General features: G+C 44.8%; 1 long non-coding RNA gene across 1 annotated transcript in view; it reads right to left on the bottom strand.

Annotated features, from left to right (window-relative positions):
* The window catches only part of LOC309847165, a 110,208-nt gene that overhangs the window by 66,346 nt on the left and 25,074 nt on the right, over positions 1 to 18,788 (bottom strand). The window lies entirely within an intron of this gene.

The following is an 18,788-nucleotide window of genomic DNA, read 5'->3' as shown; positions in this document are numbered from 1 at the left end:
AGCAGAGGGGTGAACATAGCCAAAGGGGCAAGAGCTCTGCCACAGCATGAATGCAAATCTTGACTCACTTTCTCACTGTTGAGCTCTACAATGTCCTTCATCTCTCTGGGCCTTGATTTCTTTGGTGGAAATAGGGGGAAAATATTATTGACCTCCCTCATGTAGCTTTTGCAAAAGTAAGTGAAATCGCAGGTGCCTGGGTGGCTCAGTTGGTTAAGCGTCTGCCTTCAGCTCAGGTCATGATCTTGGGGTCCAGGGATCAAGTCCCACATCAGACTCCCTGCTCAGCAGAAAGTGTGCTTCTCCCTCTGCCCCCTTCCCTGTTTGTGCTCCCTCCATCTCTTTCATGCATGGGTGCACGCGCGTGAGCACACACACGCACGCTCTCTCTCTCAAATAAATAATCTTTAAAAAAAAAAAAAAAAAAAAAGCAAGTGAAATTGTGCATGTGAACTGATTTAGCAGTTTGCCCACACCCGGTTAACACTTAATAAATGGTAGCTGACATTCAACTAAAATGAGCAATTTGTGTGAAGAGGAAGACTGAGCAAGTGTTAGACACTCAGTGAGTACCAGGTGCTGAAAAGGAATTATTTTCTTTAGTTCTCACGATGGTTCTTCCAAGGAGTTACTAGCATCCTAATTTAGCAACCTAAGAAACTGAAAATGAGGTTTTGTTATTATACCTAATCTTTTCTTCCCCCCGCCAATGTCATTTCACTCATTCATAATCTGGAGCCTGATTGCCTTGGATTCAACTCTTAATTCCACTACTTTAATCTTTGTTATATAATGTAGTTTTCGTGTCTTCAGCTGAAACTCAGTGTTTCCATATAAAGTGTAGACCTACTGCCCCTAGTTGTGTAAAGAATTGATGAGATGTCATAATGCAACGTGGTGCCAGCCCCCATTCAGAAATGACGTTGGCCTGGTGGTGAATGTGCAGGACTATGAAGTGGTGGAGCTGGAGTTTGGACCTATGTCCAAAGCTCAGGTTCTTTCCTCTAAATCACATGATGGGGAAGCAACCCCAGTGTGCAACTCTGTACCCAATGGTAGGCTACATGACCTCTAAAGATGGGGAATTTCCCAAAGGGATCTAGCTGCTCCAAAAAGTCTTTTTAAACCTATCTCAGTGCTTCAAATTCCTACTACTAGTTTCGTTTCACTGGGGCAGAGTTCAATGAAAAGTCAAATGTTTCCCTTGAGAGGTAAGGTAAGCATGTTAGTTCTTGCTAATGTGTTATTGACCTCCCTTTGCATTTGAAGGCCATCACCAAGCTAAAAGTGGGATACAGGAAGTAGAAAACCAAAGGCATACACTTGAACAAAATAAACAGAAACATCAGGAAAAGACTATCATAAAGACTTCCACCACTGGTTGAACAGACATGGGGGTAGGCTCCCAGAGTGAGACAGCACAGAGCAGGAGAGAGAAAATGAGACTCTTAGTCAAGAGACATGGGTCATAACTGATAAATAAGTTCTAGAGAAAAGCTATACAGCATAGTGCCCACAGCTAACAACACTGTGCCGTATACTTTAAATTTGCTAAGAGGGTAGATCTTATGCTAAGTGTTCTTAACATTATTATTACTATGATGATTATAATTATAATAATAAAGGGGATGGAAGGAAACTTTGGGACATTTTCGTGGCCTTGGTGGTGGTGATGACCTCTCAATCCCAAACTCGTTGAGTTATATACATGGACTATGTACCGTTTTTCACATGTCAGTCACACCTCAATAAAGATTTTAATTTACTTATTTTAGAGAGGAGCAAGGGGCAGAGGTGAGCAGGGAGAGGGGAGGAGGGAAAGGATGAAGGCAAGCAGACTCCCCACTCTGCACAGAGCAGGATACGGTACTCAATTCCATGAGACTGAGATCATGACCTGAGCTGAGACCAAGAGTCAGATGCTTAACCAACTAAGCCACCCAGGCATCCCCCAGTTTTTAAAAAGAAAGAAAGAAACTTGGGTCAGTAAGTGCTCTTACCCTAACTCACTGGATCATCTTGGCTAAGTCTATTCCCTCTTTCAGGCCTCAGTTTCCCCCTCTGTAACAAAGGGCTTAGGTCAAATATTTCTAAGCACTGACAGTCTAAGCCACCGGAGAACAGCCAAGAGGAGACTGAATGGGGTAGGTGCTCCCTGGGGTATCTTGAGAAGATAAGGAGAAGTTAAGCTGGGATGGCCTCTGGAAACAGGCTTTCCTGAGCAAGCAGAGGCCTGACTCTCATTGTCTGACTATAGATACAGGGCCATCAATCCCCATCCCATTTCCTGGATCACTCCTAAGATTGACACTCAACTCAGAAGTATCCAAAACATCTTGGGCTTACATTATTCTATTACTTTGGCTGAAAAGAGAGGTCAAGCTGATTTCCCCAAGTCAAACATCCTGAAATTGAATTTATAGAGAACTTACCCCCAAAAAAATCTTTTGTCAGTTGCCAAGTTGGAGATGAACTTCAAACCCACCCTCATCCAAGTGCTCCTTCAGCTTTACCAGAGAGACTCCAATTCTGATTCCTCTGAAGCAGTGGTTCTCCACCTGGCCAATTGTGTCCTAACAGGTAACATCTGGCAATGTCTGGAGACACTTCTGTTATCCCAGTTGAGGAGAGAGGAATACTGCTCATGGTTGAGGTGAGTAGAAGCCAGGGGGTACTGCGAAACACCCGAACATGCACAGAATAATGCCCACAACAGAGATGTCCCTGGCCCAAAACACCAGTAAATCTATGGTGGAGAAATCCTGCTCTAGTGCCCACCAAAGGCTCAGCTGGCTTTTCAAGTTACATCATCAGGAAACCTCCTTAGTAAATTACCTAATGGCTAAGCTAAAAGAGACGTGCAGGTCATACAGTTCCTGGTTCTTTGACTCTCTTCATTGGACATTTCTTCACAAACAATATAGGCTCCTTGTTGGGTGCAGAGATGGTCTCTTCTCTACCTTAATGTCAAAGACAAAGTCACCTTGAGCCACATTTCTACTGAATCAGATCATCTTCCTGTTGAATTCCTAGAGATTCAAGATGGAAAGATGAGCCCAAGCCAGTTCAGGACTGGCCATGGACTGTTCATATGTCAATTTCTCTAAGTCACTGTCTTGGTTTCTTCACACTTTCTCACATCTACTCTCTGACTGAGGCAACACAGCATACTGAGGCAACACAGCATATCATTCATTGGTGCTACAAACTCCTAGTGTAACAAGGTCCACACTGACCTTGTGTAACAAGGGCACTGACTGGGGGTTGCAGAAAAAGACACATTTGCTGCCCTAAAAAACAATCATATTCTAGTGGGCGAGGCAGACCTGTCCACAGATGCTCACAGCACAGCAGAGTAACTGCCTTAGTGGGAAGCTCCAGAAGATGCTTGACCAGGGTTAGGGATGAGAGAAGTTTCCCGGGGGGGGAGGGGGGGGGAGAGTGAACTCTAAGCTGAAGCTGGCTAGAGTTACCAAGGCCAGAGTCAAAGTGGCAGTGTTCGGAACCAGGAGAAAACATATTCAGATGGTTAAGAGAAGGGAGAGCATGGGGATTGTCTTCCAGAAATTCTGAGTGGTTCAGTATGGCTAAAACCAAGAAAAAGAAGGGAAGAAAAGCCCAAGGTGAGGACGAAGAGAAGCTGGAGCCCAGATGAGAAATGCTCCAGGGCCGGTTAAAGAACAGGGCTTTTTCCTGGGAAGGAGGATGTAGAGACCTGGTCAGAGGCACAGCTGAGAAGGATCATTCTGGCCTCCCTGTCAGACTGTGAAGGTCAAGAGTGGAAGCAGAGAGCATCTTTTGGCACCCAGGGGAGAGGTACGGTGACTGGCCCAGGGCAAGGCAGAGAGAGGAAGAGAAACAAACAAATGCATGGTGAGTGTAATGGCAGGCTCCTGGCTACCTCTTGGCTGTGGGAAGTGAGGAGGGAGAAGTCAAGAATGACTCCCAGACACCCAACTTGGGTGACTGGGGTCACTAAGAAAGGTGACACAGTGTGGAGCCAATTAGGGGCAACATGTTTCAGTTCTGGTTGTACTGACTATGGATTTTCCCACCAACCACTCTGTCTGTTGGTCTGAAGCTTTAAAGAAATCCCCAGACACCCGGACAGTATGGGACAGGGATGAGGTGATACACTGTGGTATGAGGTTTCCATCCACCCCGGGAGCACTACGCCACACCCAGGGCTGAGGGGAAGGAATGAAAGGCATGTCAGCAGTGTTCTTCATGTTGTCCAACGCATTATTTAGCCAGAGAAGGACCTGGTGTGCCAAGCATCTCTCTACCTCATCTTGACCTCCAGCAACTTACAAGATTGGTATTACCTTCAATTTAACAATGCAGAAATGATGCTCAGGAGGACACAGTGACCAGTTCATCATTGTGGAGTTGACATTCCAAACAGGTTTGCTTGTTTTGGAGTCCTGTGTTCTCATTAAATCAACTGTATTGTTTGCTGTTCAAAAGACCCCCTTGTATTTAGAAACCTTTAAAGCAGTGAGGCATTACAGGCTCTGATGTTGAGAAAACATGGGTTCAAATCCCAGCTTCATCATTTTTTAGTATCTCAACATCTCCATTTGCAAAGCAGAAGATATGCACATCCTTTGGATGCACATCCTTATATGGGAATCTCTTAGCACTGTGGCTAACATAAAAAAGTACTCAATAAATGTGATTCTCATTATTATGCTTAAGTACTCTTGGGTCAATGGTTCTCACCCAGGGCGATTTTGCTCTCCCCAGCCCCAGGACATCTGGCAATGTCTGGAGGCATTTTGGTTGCCACAGCTTGGAGGAGAGCTGCTCCTGGCCTCTACTGGGTAGATCCCAGGGCTGTTGCTAAATATTCTATAATGTACAGGACAACAAAGACTTACCTGCCTATAACATCAATAATGCTAAGGTTGAGGAATCCTGCTTTAATTTAACACAAATTACCTAAACTGGAGTGGGACAAAATACATTCAATTATGAATGATCTAATCTCACTTGTGCATTTCACCAAAGAAAAAATTGAAACCAGAAGGGGAAAGGGACTCATGTCCTGGAGGGGGATTGAAGGAAGACGCAGAAAGCACTGTCGACAGAGTTGGATGTCTAGATTTTTCACTGTGAGAATGTCCCCATACCTTTCCTGCCATCCTGTTTTGGGACAGTGTTGGGACAATTCCTTTCTAGCCTTTTCAAAAGGAGAAAGGATGGTCCAATGAGGGGTGCCTTGGTTGAGGGCATCCTGGCTCAGTCCCCCTGGTGGCCACAACCCAATCCAGCCAGGTGTGTCCCAGTTAAAGAGAGGGATGAGGGATATCTGTTACACAACATAGCCAGCGCTTTAGGAGCCTTGTGTCATTGACTCTGCATAACACGTGGTCCTATTGCTGTCATCCCACTGGGAATGATGAGGACACCAACACCCAAGGAGACAACATGGTTCACCCACAGTTACACAACCAAGGGATACTGTGGGGACTGGCAGTTGGGCAGTGTGGCTGCTGGGTCCACACTGACCCATCTCTCAAGACTGCCACCAACAAGACCCTGGCCTGGGCCTCCAAACCCACTGTCTCCTCCATGTTTATGGGAAGCTGAGCAAGCTTCTTCCAAATACACAATTTCAGTGTCACTAAAATCCCACTCAGCCCAAATCACCAGAAAGCACCTTTCACTGGAATAGCCCCTTCTTTTGCTCCACAGATGAGAACCATGGATCTGGGTGGGTTCTCAGCCAAAGAACCAAGAGGGGTTGTCTTTCCAGAGATCCAAGTGGGGTTGTGAAGGGCCTGAGATCACATAGCAAGGTCGTGGCTGGTCTCCTGACTTCTGTCTGTTTCGTATTTGGAAACAGGAAAGCAAAAGGAAAAACACCAACTTGGAAAGTTGCCTTCTCCAGGGCGGGCAGAGGCCTAACCTCTGGGCAGTTTCCTTCTGAGCCAAAGATATTTGCATGAAGTGATTCCCCAAAAGACCTTGGAGAATAGATTTTCTTGTCTCCTTCCTTTGCCAGCTAGAGCAAATGAGACTCTGGATTGTTAAAATAGCAACTTAAAAGGGGTAAGTAAAACTGCAGAATGAAAAAGAAAATCTATTTGCAGATCCCAAGCCTAAACATCAGTTTCAATTCTGCAAATTTTCAAGCCAGGACCTAAAGATCCACTTTCCTTTTTAAAGAAGAAAAAGGACACTTAACTGGCTCCCCAATGTTCCTTTCATAGCAACCACCTTTCAGCGAGAATGACATTGATTCATTCATTATTCCAGAGCTCCCTTCCTCCCCAAAGGTATTTTGAGGCAACAGTCAAAAGTACAATATTGGGATGGGCTGGGGAAGGAGGGGATCAGAGTCATGGGCAAACGAGAGTCAGATGGGAAGATGAGCCAGGGAAAGTCAGCAAATAGCAATGAACAATTCTTACAATAAGCTTCCTTGTAGCCAAGCCAATGACAAAAATCAATCCCACAATGCCCATCAGGGGAAAATAAGATTAATTGTTCAGGAGAAAAAAGAGCTTTTTTTGTTTGAGACTCTGAGATATGGGGAGGTTGTCTGTTGCAGCAATAGCATGACTTACTGACAAATCCCCATCCCTCCACCAGCACCCCAGCCAGCCCCTTCCCTTTAGAGGCACTCACCTAATGTTGAATGCAGGAATGAGCACCAGCTCAGTGTCAAGCTCTCTGATTTCCAGGTGATGTTCTGTAATCTTACCACTAGATTAGGATGTTAACACCTTTAATCCTTAGAACAGAGTTTCTCAATCTTGGTCATATGGACATTTGAGAACGGGCAATCCTTTGTTGCGAGAGCTGTCCTGTGCCTTGTAAGATGTTTAGCAGTACCGCCGGGACCCATAAGTTACCAGTAACACCACTGCCCCCAGATGTGACAACCAAAACTGCCTCTATCTTTGGCCAGATATCCCCCAGTTGAAAATCACTATCCTAGACCTCTGATTGAAGAGGCAAATTATATAGCCTTCTCTCCCAGCAATCCTTACCCCCCAACACACACACCACACATCCAAGAAAGGACAGCCGCAATCAACACAACTGCTTAGAAAGAATGGGGAGCACACAAATCCTTAAAGGCTCCTGCTCTGGGTGAGGGACTGTGAATCTCTTCTCAGGGTAGCTCGTGCTTGTCCATGATTCTTATGAGAACTGGGTCCATCCTTTGGGAGCCATGACCTTCCCTGGACTCATATGAAGTGGATATCTGATATCACACCCCTCCTTGGGCATGGTTTCCTTAGTTTACTTTCTATTCCTGGAAGTGGGCATCCCAAGAGTGCTCCATGACTCAAAGATTTCCTAGACAGACTCATGGTGTCTTTTGCATTGTTTCACTCAATAGCATAACAGATTTCTAATCTATTTGCAGTAACTGCCAGCAAAGTTCCCTTTAAGATTCACTTCTCAACTCTCTTTTTCCTTGATTTTTCACTTCCTTGCTTCTTGTTCTCTTAAGCTAATGGCAGCTACCAGCAGGTTTTATGGAAAAAAATCAAAGAAGAATCTGTTCTTTTCATCTGCTCTGTGCTCTGAGTCACCGTTTTCCCAACTGAGAGGTTCTACTAGGCTGTTGCCACTTAAATCCTTTGTGAATCCCATCCAGTATAGTGTAGTATCTAAAGCAGTATGCTATTTCAAATTCAAGGGCTCACATTTATGAACTCTGTCTGTTACATGTAACTTCTGTCTACAATCCACCTAATAATTCCCCGAGCTTATCTTACACCTCTAATACGAGTACTACAGAACACTCATGAAAGAAATTGAAGAAGACACAAAAAGATGGAAGACCATTCCATGCTCTTGGATCGGAAGAATAAACATTGTTAAAATGTCTATACTGCCTAGAGCAATCTATACTTTTAATGCCATTCCGATCAAAATTCCACTGATATTTTTCAAAGAGCTGGAGCAAATAATCCTAAAATTTGTATGGAATCAGAAGAGACCCCGAATCACTAAGGAAATGTTGAAAAACAAAAATAAAACTGGGGGCATCACGTTACCTGATTTTAAGCTTTACTACAAAGCTGTGATCACCAAGACAGCATGGTACTGGCATAAAAACAGACACATAGACCAGTGGAACAGAGTAGAGAGCCCAGATATGGACCCTCAAATCTATGGGCAAATAATCTTTGACAAAACAGGAAAAAATATACAGTGGAAAAAAGACAGTCTCTTCAAAAAATGGTGCTGGGAAAACTGGACAGCTATATGTAGAAGAATGAAACTCGACCATTCTCTTACACCGTACACAAAGATAAACTCAAAATGAATAAAAGACCTCAACGTGAGACAGGAATCTAATACATTACCAAATGCCGACCATTCTCCTATTTCCAATTTTCCTACCTCTTCACCGTGGTATGGTGAATTTCATGAAGAGAGAACCTACCTTTCAAGCTGTTGCAGGCAGCAACTGTGCAAATACCTCTGCCACTACATGCCCTGGCCTCCATCTTTCAGTGCCAAGTCCAATTTCCCATCACCTGTCTCCTGGTCACTCTACTAACATCATATATTTGATGTTCTTGTTTTGGAGCACTCTACCTCTTGTCCCAATCTCTGCATCAAAATAATGAACAATAGCTCTCAAAACAGACAAATTCTAAAATTTTGGTAGATCACACCCTAAAGGTTTATTTCTCACTTATTCAAAGTCCAATGAAGATAGGCTTCCCCTTTCTGTTTTGGAGCTACAAATGAGCCGATTGCTTCTAGATCCCAAGCAATGAAACACAAGATTTTTAAAAGGCATCAGGGGATAAATACCCAGTAAAACCCTGGTAGAAAGATCACAGTGCAAGTGTGTTTCCTCTCCCTCTCTCTCTTTTGTGGCCTTGGCAAACTGTAGCTATAATATAGAGGAGAACCATTTGTGGGGACAGTCACCTGGTGGCCCCAGGAGCATCACCTTCCTCAACTTTCTTGTCTAGTACTGGCTCTCAGACACTGGAAGGACTATCAATAAACCACAGATAAAGGACTAGCTTAGTGAGAGAGCTAGAAACGATAGTAGGAGAAGCCAGTTCTGGGGGGTTGTGCCATTGTTCACAAATATTTGCTGCCCCTTTTTGGGTGCCAAGTTCCCATGCCCATCTCTTGGACAAAAGACTCTGGTCAATGCAACATGATTGAAGGTGACATGTGTCACTTCTGGTAGAAGCTTCCAAGACCAGTGCATGGAGACCCACATCCTCTTTCTTCGACTACCACAGGTCAGCCATGTTTTAGGTAGAGGCTGCTTGCTCCGCCTGGGTCCTGGGGTGAATGGGAATCAGAGCAGTGGTCCTGGCCTACAGCAAATATACAGAGTAAGTAAGTAGCAAGTAAACACAGGTCTCTCTTTTTGGCCAAAATCTACTCAGGGTTCTGTGAACTCTTCTCAACTAGGCTCTGACTTCGGAGCTTTGGTGTTTGTCTCTGCACTACCCCATCTTAGCAAAAACCTGCCAAGTCAGTCTAGCCAGAATCCTCCTTCCGCTGTATCTGATCACTCTAGATATCCAGTCAGGCTCTTCATCCTCCATCCTCTCCCAGGTCACGTCTGCTCACTCTGGCCTGCCTTCAGTAAGAATCCTGTTGGGTCAGTCTAGCCAAAATCCCCCTTATTCCCGATATTTCTTCTCGGTAATATTCCATCTGGTGATCCGCACCCTATTCCTTAGCTACAGATTTTCCACTTGCCCAGCTGACCTCAGAGCCAAGTGCAATGTCTACCAGGCCCCATCGAAGCGGTCCCTACACCCACCGTGATAGCTCCCTTTCAATCAAGTCTGCCTTACCATTCTTTAGCAAGGGTCCTGAATAATTCTCTCTCTCTTTTTTTAAGATTTTATGTATTTATTTGACAGAGAGAGGGATCACAAGTAGGCAGAGGCAGGCAGATAGAGAGGGGGAAGCAGACTCCCCCCCTGCTGAGCAGAGAGCCCGATGCGGGGCTCCATCCCAGGACTCTGAGATCGTGACCTGAGCCAAAGGCAGAGGCTTAACCCACTGAGCCACCCAGGTACCCCTGAATAATTCTCTCTTTAATGTTAGAATATTATTTTTTCTTTAACACAAGAACTCAACCTTTGCTCCTGAGAGCCCCTGAGATCCTGGGATTGTCTGTTACTTCAGCATAAATTAGCCCATGCTGCCACTAATACCAGTGAAGGAACTGCAAGTGAGCCTGAAGAAGAGACAATGCAGGGGGAACACAGTCATTGTCATCAACCACCCGAAGAGCTAAGCAGAAAAATAGCACCGGATTTGCTAGTGCATTTCTACCAAACTGGGAGGTAGCCCAGCCCAAGGAAGAATGTTCGGAGGGTCAGTACTGAGCAGTTGGTCATTGGCTGTAACTACAGAGGAGCAAGCAGGTGTTTGGGAGGGGAGGACGGGAGGAGAGCTGTGATGCTGTGAGTATAGGGAAAGTCTATACTGTAGGTGACTTTTTACCCTGGAGTTTCTACCTGCCGGTCAGGAAAACACAGAAAGTTAGCACAGACCAGTACCTCAGCTAAGCCAAAGAACACAAGCTCCCAGGGAGGCCAAAAGGGCACAGATGCAGTTCTTCTCAGGGAACTTACATGTATTTTCTCCACCAGACACAGCTACCCATTGGGTGTTTATGTCCCTGTCCCCCTTCCTCTCTTTGTCCCTATCTCTCTATTTCCCTCTTTCTCCCACCACACTGGTTTCCATGGATCTCCAGGCTGTTATCCCTCTGTGTCTCTGTCTTTGTGTTTTTCCTTTATCTTTGTGTATTTCTGCCTCCATCTCTGTCTCTCTGTGTCTATACCTCTCAACCTCTTTCCCAGCCTCCCCTCTTTCCCTCTGCAGCATTGGGTTGCCTCCATCAGTGGACCACTCCAATGTTTGGGATGAAAAATGGCCCCCATGAAACCTCACCACAGCTGATACTAAAAGCATCGACTTGCTCAGCCACGTCTTTAGTCTCTGATTCTTTCTTACCACTTCCTTTTCACCTCTAGAGTGGAGCTCCTCCCCAAATCAGGCATTATTCATCGCCAGCCTCCAAGTTTCCAGTTGAAATCTTGTGCTCAACCTCTCCCTTCTAAATTCGATAATCCGGTTCCAAAATCTGGCCCTGGTTCCAGGAGAGTGCCTTGCCCTCCTTCCCAGCTTGAGCCATCTGTCTAGCTCCAGAAACATTCCCCAGAAAGGCCATGACAAGGGTGTGGCCACTGTGAACTTTATTGGGTACAAAGGGTGGAGGTTTAAAGACTCCAAATAGAATGTCCCCGGCCAGGGACTCCCACCCTGGCCTGGGGAGCTGCCCAGCCTCTGCCTCGCCCTCATTCCTCCTCTTCTCCCATGAAGTCCCCTGGGTGCCTTCCTCAGCTCCTGCCTCCCGCCTAGGCTCTTGCCCTGACCTCCACTGGCCACACCCACTATGGCTGGCAGTCTGACAGGAAGGCAGAGAAAACAGAGGACAGACCCGGGAATGTGGAGGTCTGGGTTCAACTTAGCTTTTGCTCTTCTGCTCCCTTTTTGGGTAGTTCTGAGCATATTGTATCACTCCTCTGTTGTCTGTTTCTTACTCTTAGACATTGGAATTATAAGCCTACCTGCCACCGGTGCGTGAGAATCAAGTAAGACCACGTACAGAAAGCTTCTGATGCAGAGCTAGAGTAAAGACGGTGACCACGCAACATTTATTCCCATCCTATCTCTTCACCCAAACCCCAGGTCCCTCCTCATCTTCCAGGCTGACCTAACCAGGGACAGCAATATGGACTTCTTGCCACCAGTCTACTCTGATGAGTCAGGGGACATGCAGTCGGTTGTTATTTACTTTTAATAGAACCCCGCCACTACCACCACACCTCCCCACCTCCATCCTCTCTTCTCTATCCATGACACCCACTCAAACCCCAAACATCAGCACTCCCTCCTCTCTGAGATCTCCTGGACCCCTCTGAACCATGATCATCTGTCTCCACTGTGAGTCCCACTCACTGGGCACCAAAAACTAGGTGTGATGAGTCACACGGTGTTACCCAAACCTTCATTTAGCATCCACTCCATGCCCTGAATTTGGGAGACTTGGCAGTGAAAAAGACACAGTCTCTACCCTTGCATTGTTTCCTGGCTACTGGGCGGGAGAGCTGTATAAATAAATCATGACAATGCAATGTGATAAGACTTCACTAATTGAGATGTGGGCTGGGCACGCAGAGAGGAGGGAGCTCTACCTTGACCTGGGGCTGTTGCTAGGAATGCCACTTCAAAGCTTAGCCCTCTGCCCCTCTAGTTTAAGAACCGCTTGACTCAACCGAGCTCTGAGAGCCAATGCTGTCTATGTTGAGAGGTAGGGCTACACCCTTGGACAAAATAATCAGGCTCTCTGTCTCAGATATAGTTCATGTCTATATCTTCAGCTTCAGCTGAAGCCACCAAGTACCTAGGGAGTGAGGGAAGGCCTATGTTCACAACCAGGCCTCACCACCTAGCAGCAGTCTCGGTTGAAACTAAGTAATAACGTGAAGGCCAGAGAAAGAGCGCAAGAGACATGGTGGTGGTTTGGCCTGGCCAAGACTTCTCCAGCTCCATTTTGCTCGCTCCAAATCTGCAGGCAGGATGTCACTATCTGGTATGTCTTTCTGCCTCTGAAGTCCCTTGCTTCACTCCTGGACCTTTGCCAACCCTCTGTCCACCTGAGCACTCTGCTCCCAGCTGGAGTGTGCCATCTCTCTAGAGACACGGCTCCCTCTAACTTCTTCCCACAACCAAATGATCAAAAAGTGCACAACCCTAACTTCAGGCCCTTTTAAGGGAAGGCATATGAGCTCTAATAGCAGGGTCTGATTCAAGACCTAATTTATCTGGCAATACAGGCCGCCTGGACGAGAATCAGGAACATTAAAAAAATAAATAAATAAATAAATAAAAACTTTCCTCTGTGAAACAGACAAAACAGACACCCTAAAATCTATTTAACTAACACTTGTCCACGTGGTTTGTCAGAAGTTCTTATCAGGACCACACACATCACCCACTGACTCTTGTTTCTTATCTGGTTTTGGGTCTCAGACGGACAGATCTGGGACCATCATCATCCTTGGGTCACACCACTGTCATGGCCCGTGCTTGGCCTGCTTTTTATATCACCAGTAAACTGTAACATTATAAATACCTAAGAACTCACAACATAAAATGAAAGACAGGATATTGGGGCATCTGGGCTCAGTCGTCTGAGCATCTGCCTTTAGCTCAGGTCATGATCTCGGGGTCCTGGGATCCAGCCCCGAATTCCCTGCTCAGTAGGAAGCCTGTTTCTCCTCACCCCTCACCACCACTTGGACTCATGCTCTCTCTCTCGCTCTCTCGCTCTGTCACTTTGGAAATAATCCAAACGTACTTTAAGTGGGAGTCATTAAAATGAACTGTCATACTTCTGTTTGAGAGACGGTCTACACAGCACTAAACAACTTTATTCCTGGAATACTGCCATTTGGTGAGATACACGGAAATCAAAATGGGATATACAAGGTGAGCCCTTGTTTAAAAACAAGAAAGAAAGGCATGGAAAACTAAATTGGAGGGAAATACTCCAAAAGGTCACTACCAGTTTCTAGGCAGTATAGCCCAGAGGTCAGAAAACTACTGCCCACAGGTGAAAACCAGCCAGTCCTGCTTCTGTACAGTCTTCACACTAAGAACGGTTTCTACCTGCAAATGGCTCTATAAACACCCATATGATACCTTCAATTTTGCCCCTCAGTTCACAAATTCTAAAATACTGACCATCTGACCCTTGGGCAAGGGGGACTGTGGGTAATTGTTTTTCTCCCCCCCGCCCACCAACCTTTTTATTTTTGGTTCCTAAAGTCAAAATATGTTACTTCTATAATCAGGAAGAAAAGCTGTGTTAAAGTTCTTCCCTTAGAAGGCGTGGGTCAGTCATTGGAAAGTCTTTCATCAAATAGCTCATCTGCAGAAAGAACCAGAAAGGGGAGGCCCTGCCACCATCTACACCATTCCAGGAAGGTGGAATTGTGGCCTAGATTAGCCCTCTTGCCGGAAGCATGCGGATGTTGCACAAGTCAAAACACGCTTGGATGTCCAGAAGTCATTACCAAAAAAATAATCATTTTTCCCAATTTGGGAAGCAATGGGGAAAACGTCTGCCTCCCCACCCAGCTGCCCATACTAGCTATTCATTGACGTCCCGGGAAAACTGCCACATGGCACAGTCTGGAAAGGGGGTTACTCAGCAAACAGCAAACAAGGATTTATAGAGCTAGGTGGGAGGAGCAATGAGTGGATTGAGAAGCATAGAGACCCTGAAAACATCAATGCCAGCAGTATCTTCAGCAATCAAAGTCCGGCTCCTTGGTCCCATTTTACAGATGGGGAGAATGAGGCCAGAAATGATTTAGAGTCATTTATGTCTCAGTGAGATCAAGAGCTGAAAAAAACCTTAACTTTAACAATCTCTCCAGTAATTGAGTTTCCTTTAAAATATCCCCAGTACAGGGTTGTTCAGGTCCCACCTCTGGAAACAGCATGAGGAGTCATTGAATAACATTGACAGAGTCTTAAAATTGAGCAAAAGCATGCTTCTCAGTACCTTCCACTCATTGGCCTATTTCAGCTCTCTGGATGCCACAAATCCAAAATCCAAAAAGCCCTAAAAACCTGAAAGCTGTTATAATGCACTTGGCAGCAAAAGCTCAGTTGAAAGGGTGCACGCGTGTGTGTGTCAGGGGGGTTCCTTACCTGTCCAACTTAGCATGAACATGTTGGGCTGCAGAAATATTTCTGTGTTTGGTTATAGGACACTGTTTCAAACCCCATTAAGAGTATTATGTAATATAAGGCAAATGGAGGGGATTATTAAAGTGAACCATATGAAACTATTATTATTTTAGGTCAAAACTGGTCAGATAATGGTGATATAAAGCTCAACTTAATGCTTTTCCAAAACCTAACACCAAAGATTTTGAGTGAAGAAACGAAGGATCTGTGATTGAGAGGAGCGTTTACTTTGGAGCTCTGTGTGATAGGTGCTGTGCCATGTGAGATTCTCAAATTAATTTTGCACCCACACCTCTGCCTGGGACCCCAGACTCATCGTCCACTGCCTTCTTGTAACGTCACTTATGCTTGGTTGTCTAAAAGTCACCTTCAATGGTGCACATCTTTATCTGAGCTCTCAAGCTTGCTTCCTTCCTTCCTTCCCTAATGGCATCTCCATCCTTCTAAGGCTCCAACCAAGAACATTGGACCCAGACTCTTCCTCTCTCACCTGACATACAACTGGATAAGAAATTATGTCTGCTTCAGGCACCTGGGTGACTCAACTGATTAAGCCTCTGTCTTTGGCTCAGGTCATGATCCCAGGGTCCTGGGATTGGGTCCCCCTCAGTGGAGTGTCTGCTTCTCCCTCTGCCTGTTGCTCCCCCTGATTGTGTTCTCTGTGTGTCAAATAAATAAAATCTTAAAAAAGAGAGAAAGAGAGATTATGTCTGTGCTACTTCAAAATATTTCTGAAGCCCACCATTTCTTGTCAACCTTACTGTCACCAACTCGTCCAATCTATCATATTGCCTCACTTGGAGGATTGTGGCAATTTCCAAACTGGTCTTCTTGATTCCCACCCTCCCTTTGGGCTACTCTCAGCACAACATGAGAGTGAGCACAGATGATCCTTATGAAGCAGAGTTACAACCCGCAACTCTTCTATCCTACATGCGCCAGAACCTCCCCACCACATGGAATGAGAAGCCAAGTCCTACCCATCCCCAGAAGCCCTGCATGGCCAGCCTCCTCCAATACTCCTCTGACCTCATTGCTCCTGGTCTCCTCCTCCTCATTGCTCCAGCCTTCCTAGCCATCCCAATGCTCCTGCAACACAGCTGCTTCAAAGCCAGGAGCAGTCTGATCCCAGACACCCACGGCTTCCCTCACCTCCTCTTAGCAAAGGTGGGCTTTTCTGACCATCCTGTGTTAAGATGTAACTAAACTAACTGCCTATCTCCCTACACACTTAATTTATCCTATCCACTAGAATATAAGCTTCGTGATGATACCAATTATTGTCTGCTCTTGTCGCTGCTAGAAATACTCAGAACCCAGTATCTAGAATGCTACCTTGCACATAGTTGGCCCTCAAATGCAATAACTCATCATTTATCTGTAGCCTCTTTACCTTCTGCTTTGGAATCCACTGAGAAGCTAGAAGAAAGTGAGAAGTAACTTTTAGCAGCCAAAATGGATGTCTGAATCACCAAACAGTTTACAGATGGCAAAAAAGTGCCTGAAAAGCTGTTCGACATTGTTAGCCATTAGGGAAATGTAAAGTAAAACCGCAGTGAGATCTCACTATATACCTGCCAGAAGGGCTAAAATGAGAAATAGCGATAACACCAAATGCTGGAGGGAGGATGCAGAGAGGATGTTAGCTTTTTCACACATTACTGGTGGGAAGTAAAATGATACCACCACTCTAGAAAAGAGAGTATGGCAGTTCCCCACAAAACTAAGCAGGTGCCTACTGTTATGACCCAGCAATTTCGCTTTGGGTATTTACACCAAAAATGAAATGAAGGCACGTTCACACAAAAACCTATGCACATGATAGTCACAGCTGCTTTATTCATAACAAGTCAATCTTGGAAATAACCCAGGATTCCTTCAATGGGTGACTGGTTACACCAACCATGCTACATTCACACCATGGAATACCAGTCAACAAACAAAAGGAATGAACTATTGATCATGCAATAATTTGGATGGACCTAAAGGCAATTATGATAAGTAGGGGAAAAAAGTCAATTTCAAAAATGATTCCACTTATATAACATTTGTGAAATAACATGATTATTGAGTTGGAAGGCAGACTGGTAGATGCCAAAGGTTAAGGGAGGAGGTGAAGGAGGGTGTTATAGGTGGCTGTGAACTGTAGCTGTGGGATCCTTGAGATGGAGTTTTTTGTGGCTTGACTGGGATGATGGTCACATACATTGTAACACATGTGACAAATTGCACAGAACTAAATACGTATACACAAATGAGGGCATATAAAACCTGTAGGATCTGAATATCAATGTCAATGTCAGTTTCCTGGTTGTGATGTTATGCTCTTGTTATGCAAGATGTTGCCTTTGGGGAAAACTGAGTAAAGGGTATACAGGATCTCTCTGTTTTGTTTCTTACAAGTACATGTGAATCTACCTCTACAACTATTTCCAAATAGATGCTCATAGCTTCATGCCCTAAAATTCTTGTTCTTGTCCCATAGGACATTCCCCAGACACAAACTCAGAAGCCATTGACCTTTCCTTTAAAAAGAAGCATAACAAGCTTAGTTACCAGGTTTTGTAAATAGCCAGTTACAATAAAATGAGGAGGGTCTGCTAGAGTTCTCAAGGTCACACAATTGAGAGATTAAATCCCAGATCTTCAGATGCCTAATCTGGTGTCTTTAGTGTTCCCCATCTTTTGAGGCCATCTTATATTATGGCTGATAATACATACTTCTTCATGTGAACCCATACAGCTAACACTTTTAAGACCCTGGTTTGATTAAGCATACCAACTTCCTAAAGAAGAAATACAAGAGTGAGAACACTTTATAAGCTCCTTCAAGATGATCCAATATTAAGTGTGATTGTGTGTTTAAAGTTACAATGGCAAAGATTTATGTAAATCTTGAAGAAGAGTTTCATACTAGGTTTGTTAAACCAAGAATGGGTAACCAAGGGACATAAAAATCACCTTTTGCTGGATTCTTTGGAAATATTTAGATGCTTATTTCAATAGATGTCTGTTAAGATCATCATTACATTAGGAGCTACAACCATAAGGAAGGGATGGGACTTATCACCTGCCCTCCTACATCTGATGATTTAATGGGGTGATGGGAAAGTAGTCAGTCACAGTCTAGTATAAAATATTTGATGATAGGGGAAGAATAGGAATCTATAAAAATAAAGAAGATGAGCATCTCACTCAATCTTGGAGCCAGGAGATGAAAGGATGAAAGGAAGGTTTTGATACAAAGTTTTAAAATAGGGGAGCATGGTGATATGAAGGGAAAAGCCTGGAATCTGTCACAATGGAGGAAACAGCATGTGCAACAGTGTAACTAATCCATATTGTATTTGGGAGAACTGCCACTTGGGAAAGTCATAAGAGATAAGGCTGGACACTGGGGAGGGGTGATGTGGATAGGGACCAGATCATGAAACACTTTTCTGAGTAGACTACAAGGCTTGGGCCATGCAATAGGCAGAAGAAACAACTGAATAGAGCTGTGAATTGGACTGGTTTCTACCACATGCTACAGGACATCCTTAAGCTTTCCCATTTCTGTTACCCATCTTTTTTCAGGGTCCTATGCTCTTCTCTGACATTACCCTCCATAAGCTTCAAGGCCTAGGTCCAACACCACTTCTTTCTCCAGGAAGCTTTCCTAACCCTTAATTGGAAAGGATAGCCTCTTCCTGGGCATGCTGGGTGTGGGTATCTGTGTATATGCATAGTAGAGTGGTGTGTGCAGTGTAGTGCAATGGTTATGACACTTCAGAGTCAGCTGACCAGAGTCGCAATCCTATGGTTCCATATCCTAATTTGTCAAGTGGGAATAAAAACATTACTATGTCAAAAAATTATCTCAGGACTGAATTACTTCACTGATACATTTAACTCACTTGAGAATAGTGACCTGCACCGAGGAAATGTTTAATAAATGTGGCCCTCATACATGCCCAACTGTGCGTTAGACCTATCACTTGAGGGACGCCTGGGTGGCTCAGTGG

This window comes from Mustela nivalis (genome assembly GCF_964662115.1).
Source record: "Mustela nivalis genome assembly, chromosome: 13".
Taxonomy (NCBI): domain Eukaryota; kingdom Metazoa; phylum Chordata; class Mammalia; order Carnivora; family Mustelidae; genus Mustela; species Mustela nivalis.
The sequence above is the reverse complement of the archived record's forward strand: the minus strand, read 5'-3'. Positions and strand labels throughout refer to the sequence as shown.